Source organism: Adiantum capillus-veneris, chromosome 10, assembly GCF_014529385.1.
Source record: "Adiantum capillus-veneris isolate H3 chromosome 10, ASM1452938v2, whole genome shotgun sequence".
Lineage (NCBI taxonomy): Eukaryota > Viridiplantae > Streptophyta > Polypodiopsida > Polypodiales > Pteridaceae > Adiantum > Adiantum capillus-veneris.
Genome location: NC_140940.1, coordinates 94,235,964 through 94,241,963, shown reverse-complemented (window position 1 = coordinate 94,241,963; position 6,000 = coordinate 94,235,964). Strand labels below are relative to the sequence as shown.

General features: G+C 42.8%; 1 pseudogene; it reads left to right on the top strand.

Moving 5' to 3' along the window:
• The first annotated feature begins 3,294 nt into the window (after positions 1 to 3,294).
• Positions 3,295 to 3,572, top strand: LOC147449270 (uncharacterized; annotated as a pseudogene).
• The last annotated feature ends 2,428 nt before the right edge of the window (positions 3,573 to 6,000 follow it).

Genomic DNA, 6,000 nt, shown 5'->3' with positions numbered 1-6,000 from the left:
ATCTGGTCATTGCTTTTTGATAGACCATCTCCATTTTTCACATGTTGCCTTCTCTTCCTTTGGTCTCGTGCTAAGCTAGATCTAAAAGCACATGTCTATATTCTAATTCTTGTTCGCATTTACTTTCCCACATTAAATGATTAGTTCAATATGAGAAAATAATTTGGGTTAGCTAAATAATAGACTTTGTGAAAACTGCACATTCCGGGTTCTCAACTGTATAAAGAGCAAGATTCTTGATGGTACACAAAGACGATTGATGCCACTTACTGCTGTACTACTCAACCTGTTTTTTGGCTCAATGAGGAAGATAATGTTGCAAAGCTTGAGAGGGAAGTAGATCCTATCTAGAGAGCTGAATGGAGAAGGAGCAGGAAACTTGTTGAGAAAAGAAAGAGGGATGATCTAGCAGAAATATTGTAGATCTTTAGCTTTAGGTAGAGGTGTTTAGTGAGGTTCATGGAAAAATGGAAAGCTTCAGCTTGAGCAGAATGTAGCATTCTTGAGGAGAATGCAGTAAGCTTGAGGAGGGAAAGGAGGTTCAAACTTCTGTTGCAGAGCTTTTGGGAGAGAAAAATTAGGGGAGGAAACAGAAGCAACGTACAAGGTGTATTGAAGAGAAGTGAGAGATGGTATAGTAGAGAGAGAGGGAGGGAATGATCAACACATTTTTGGAGGGACCCCCTTTTAGGAGAGAGGGGGGAGGAATTGGGAGCCACTAGAGAGAGGAAGGATTGGGTTTTACTCAACTATTTAGAGAAAAGTTGAGTACAATTTTGACCACTTACTTTTAGGCCCTTCCATACCCACCATTTTAGTCCACATGGCATCCACCCATTTTCCCCTTTCATAATCTCCTTTTTAACCCATGGCAAATAAAGAGGCTCCCTTAGATCCCATTTCCTTCCTAATGGATTATGCTCATTTGTCTGTGGACCTCTTAAGTGTGAATTTGTGCATATACTAATGGATCTTTTAAATCATAGAGGTATCAAATCGTATCCTTTAATACGTGTCCACGGCTTGCATGACATGACAATGATGCTTCTAGCAAGTGTGCTTTAGACATTGTCGAGAAGTGCCTAGTGCGGTTGGCCTTCGATTGTGAGAGTTCGCAACAAAATTAAACGAGTCACAAAAGATTTGAAGAAAAAGACACACCAAAAAAGAACAAAACTCCAGCCATGAAAGCTTTACTCTAAAAGAGAACCAAGATCAACTCGAAACTCTTGTGTTTGTGATGATTGGGTGTAGTCTCACTCCCAATTGCACAAATACAATGTATGTTTGCCCTATTAAAACCCTTTCTTGCATCTTGAATTCTTCGTCAAGGACATTTTATGGAAGCTTCAACACTTTCATAGACAAACTTACACACCTTTTTGAAGAGAAGAAAACCTAAGTGGAACCCTCGTACGCTCAAACATGGGGTTAGAACAATGCACTACTGCACTAGGGACTCCATAGAAGAAGTATCCCTTCATAGAGAGGCTAAATGAGATGGTATTCCTCTTCTAAAATGTTACTCCAACTGTCATATTCATGGAAATGTCTATGATGTGGCCTTTTGAGCCATTGTTGACCATTTTTTGTCATTTTAAGCCAAAAAATATCCTTTTTCCCCACAAAAAGCCCAAACGAGCTGGAAAAAATTCCTTAAATTGTGGAAAACTTGCACTACAATCGCATTGATGTTCGCTATTGGATCTCATCCTCTAGCCCACTGGGTCGCGGATGTGTCGGCTAGTAGGCTTACTTGGTGTTGGTAGCCACTATGAGCTCCTATTTAATGAGAGAATAGTGGGAGCATTTGCAGTCAAAAGATCAATCAAATAGGGTTGTCCACTGGCCCCTCTAATGTTCGCTATTGGATTTACCTGAAGATAGTGTTACTGCAAGAAGGAAGATTCAAGGGCTCTCTCTACCAAACAACAACCAACTGCTCGTGAAGCAATTTGCAGATGACTCCCTACTTTTCTCCAAAGCATGCCTAGAGGTAATTAGAAAGGCCTTGGAGATTGTACAAGTGTATGCCATAGCATCTGGGTCGAAGTGGAGTACTGTATGTACATTTCCAAATTGGACATATTCTAATGCGATAAAACACGCAATAGTGCCATGTCCAAGGCCTCCCCACCCGAGTAAGACATGTACACGACTACAACCATGGCAACAGTTGTCGCATATTGGACATTATGTACATTAATTGTCACATTTGGTCCTACATAGCAGAAGACATTAAAAGTGAGGTGAACATTTTGTTTTCACATTATAAGCGTGCCAGAAGACAACAACGTGAGATCGTGCTGTGTAATATTGCAATTTTCTTGCAAAATGTAGTTATGAATGTGTGATCTTACTTCACACCTTTTTTGAAGATCAACAATACGCTTCCTCCTTTTTTAATTTTGATGGATTTGGAAGGCCCTTGTCTTGAAATAACATGAGATGCCCTAGATTGACACTCGAAGGGCGGATCCACACTCGAGGGGTGGAACCCCAGCCCACTATCGTCAACAAACGAGGATCTAAAGGCTCAACTTTGCCAAAATCGACAGAGTTAGAAAACAAATTGGCTATCCCCGCCTCGTCTGGTTAAAGGTCTGCTTTGCACTGGCAGGAGTTGGCGTACGCGACAAAACTGATGAAGACTGGCAGGGGTTCTACCCCCGCCGTGCGGATGCACCCGAATTATTAGTGCTAGTGCGGATGGGGACTAAAATGAATATTTGTTGATTCCCAATTTCCCATTTATAAAAAATGTGTGCGACCTTATTAGCTAAAGTTAGAAAGGCTACTTCAACCTTTTTGAAAATCTTGTTTTTCAAAGGTAATTGGAAAGGTCACCCCATAACCTAAAGTTGAGCGACTGAAAGCAAGGTAAGTATATAAAGGATGAGAAGGCAATTGCAAAGGTGATTCAAAAATGACGAACGCAGGTGTGCTCATTGGAGTCATAGTGGTGGCTGCGTTTATGGTGGCGAGTGGGAGCGCAGGAGTACAGCACCGCGTAGGCAACGAGAACGGATGGAGTCTCCGCACCAACTTCACGGCCTGGACGCTTGAGCACCATATCCATGTGGGCGACACCCTGCGTAAGTAGAGAGAGAGAGAGAGAGAGAGAGAGAGAGAGAGAGAGAGAGATAGAGAGAGAGAGCTCAGCTTATGTGTGTGTGTGTTTTTGTGTGTGCAGTGTTTGAGTATAATCCACAGCTCCACAACGTGCTGCTCTTGAGCCCACTTGACTGGGCCTTGTGCAACGTTAACGCCACCAAGGAGCGGCCCCCTCTCTTCATGGACGAAAGAGGCCACACCATCTTCGGCCCCCTGCAGCAAGCAGGAATCTACCACTTCACATGTGGCCACGCCGACCATTGTGACGAGGGGATGAAGCTTGGCGTCTATGTCCGCCTGCTTCCGGGCCACCCCTCCGAGGCCGCCCCACTCCTCCTGATCTCGACTACCCCACTCCACCTCCAATCGATAATCCTGATCTCGACTACCCCACTCCATCTCCAATCGATACTCCTGATCTCGACTACCCCACTCCACCTCCAATCGACTACTCCTGAAGTCGGCCCACTCCGGTCTTTCCCGTCTCCCATATCTACTCCCCGGTCTCCTGATGTACAGCTCCCGCCCTTCCCCACTCCCTCTTGTGCATACGCTACATCCTCTCCTTCATTATGGGCCACATCATCATTGTCATGCATGAAGAAGCGGGCCTGCTCTTTTTTTTTTCCCTTCGTTTTTTTATGTATAAATAAAGAACGAAGATTTTTGGATTCTCTCTCTCTCTCTCTCCCCCTGTGAAATTGAATCATATTGTTACAGTATGTCCACTAGGGCTTTCATACTTAGCTCCTGTGGTGTCAAAGTCAACGCATCTTCATTCATTCTATCATTGATTAAGTTCAAAGTGATAGAAGACCTGAAGATTCTATACTTTTCATACATAAAAGTATTCTAATAGTTCATATGAACGATAAGAACCAAATTCTAAAGGAGTGTAAACATCTATGCATCCCTTCATCTTCTGTCTTAATGAATGCAAATGTTGATATTGTATCTAGTCACTTTAATTCCCCATGCAGTCTGTCCACCAATGCATTGAGCATTTGGGCAAAACCCAGTCCTTGTCTCTTGCATCTATGTCTTGATTGATTGGCACTTGTTTCCCATTGATACATGCTTTAGATGACTTTTTAAGCTTGTACCTTCTTCTCATGTGCAAAAAGGGAAGAGCAATTCCCGGAGAGTCCACCCCTTGATCAATAAAGCTTGACCCTTTTTTGTACATATGAAGAGCTTTTTTCCCTAACACCAAAGCAGGAGGTTTGTGAAAAACAAAACTCCAATACAATGATTCTTGGCCTATGGAATTCCCAAAATACTTCGCTCGCCCCTACCAAATGAGCTTAGAGGCAACCATCTTCCAAAATTTAATAAGCATAGTAGAGACATCATACCCACTTTTAATTATAACATCAGAGAACAATTTCTCCCATGTAGGCAAAGTCTTAGTGCCGTGAAAATATACAACAGGATGTTCAACTGCAAACCAAATATATTCAACCCAATCTCTGTTTCTTTCCAACACATACTCTACTAATGTTGCCCTCCTAGCCACTACATAGGTGTCAAGTTCTAATATGCCCAATCCCCCATGATGTCAGGGTTGAGTTCACTAGGCGATCAAAGCAGATGAGGATTTATTCTTTCCCCACAAAAACATAGCTACGATTGAGTTAAATTTTTGAAACTAAGCCTTGGACCAATGAATGAGTGGGAGAAAGTAGAGGACTTAAGGGATCAAAATGCTCAAAATTATTTTTGACTCTAACATGCAAAGGCCACTGCTTACAGTGCTAGGAAGCTATTTTCTGATACACCCTATCTAGGATCCATTCCTACAAGCTTTTCTAAGACACATGGACTCCAATAGGATAACTTTAATGACTAAATATTGTACAAGTAGTCTAGCCTAGATGCAGTTGAGAACAGTTCCAGAAAATCAATAGCTCTGTTGACATTTACATTGTTAGCCTTTACGAACATAAATGTGCCATCTGCATAACCCTGCCCCATTATTTGTTTGTTGGAGAGCAGAAGACCCTGCAAGACTTGGTCTTTAGCCAAGGTCTTTAGCGAACTTATCCAAGTAGGTAAAAAAGGGATATGAGGCAACATCATACATAAGAGGGATTATGGGACAACCCTATCTCAATGATCTTTTCAAAGGCATTTTATAATTTTTCATTTGTAAGCAGCCTTGAGTATGATCCTTCCCCAAGTAGATAGATATATTTCCTCATTCTTGGCCCAAACCCAATTTTACCAAATATATGAGAGATGAACTCCCAGTACATTGTGCCAAAAGCCTTGAAGAAATATGTAAGGCCAAGGGAAAACCAGGGGGTCACAGACCTAGGCCAAGGCCCTAACTACATGGTGTGTATGGAGGATTCTAAGAATAGACTAGGGCTAGGAATTCTAGTACTTATAGGAATTCTCATGGCATTTCCCCTGATATTGCGGTGTTATTAGGGCTAAGGGGAGAGGGGAGGAGGGTAGCAAGGCATGGAGGGCTTTGCATGGTGCATGTGTGGTCTCTCTCTCTCTCTCTCTCTCTCTCTCTCTCTCTCTCTCTCTCTCTCTCTCATGTCGTATGGTGTGGACATGGTCCCTTGGGTCAAGGAATCTGAGCAAACAAAGCTATGGGAGTGATCTCCTCCACAATAGAGGCAGCCAAGACGAAGACAAATTGCCATGGATATGGCCACCTAGCAGGGGATAAGAGCGCTAGACAATAGTCGCAAAACATCGTGTTGTTGGGCTTGTTAAACTTGCGTTGATGAGGGGGAGAAGGTTCAACATAGTAGCCTTGATCCTCGCAGTCTGTAGCGAGAACTAAAGCTCTCCCCACCTTCGTTTGCACTGTCGCCATCACTGATATGCAAAAAAAAGTGTCCTTTTTCACTTGAGGGCTCAAACCCTTTG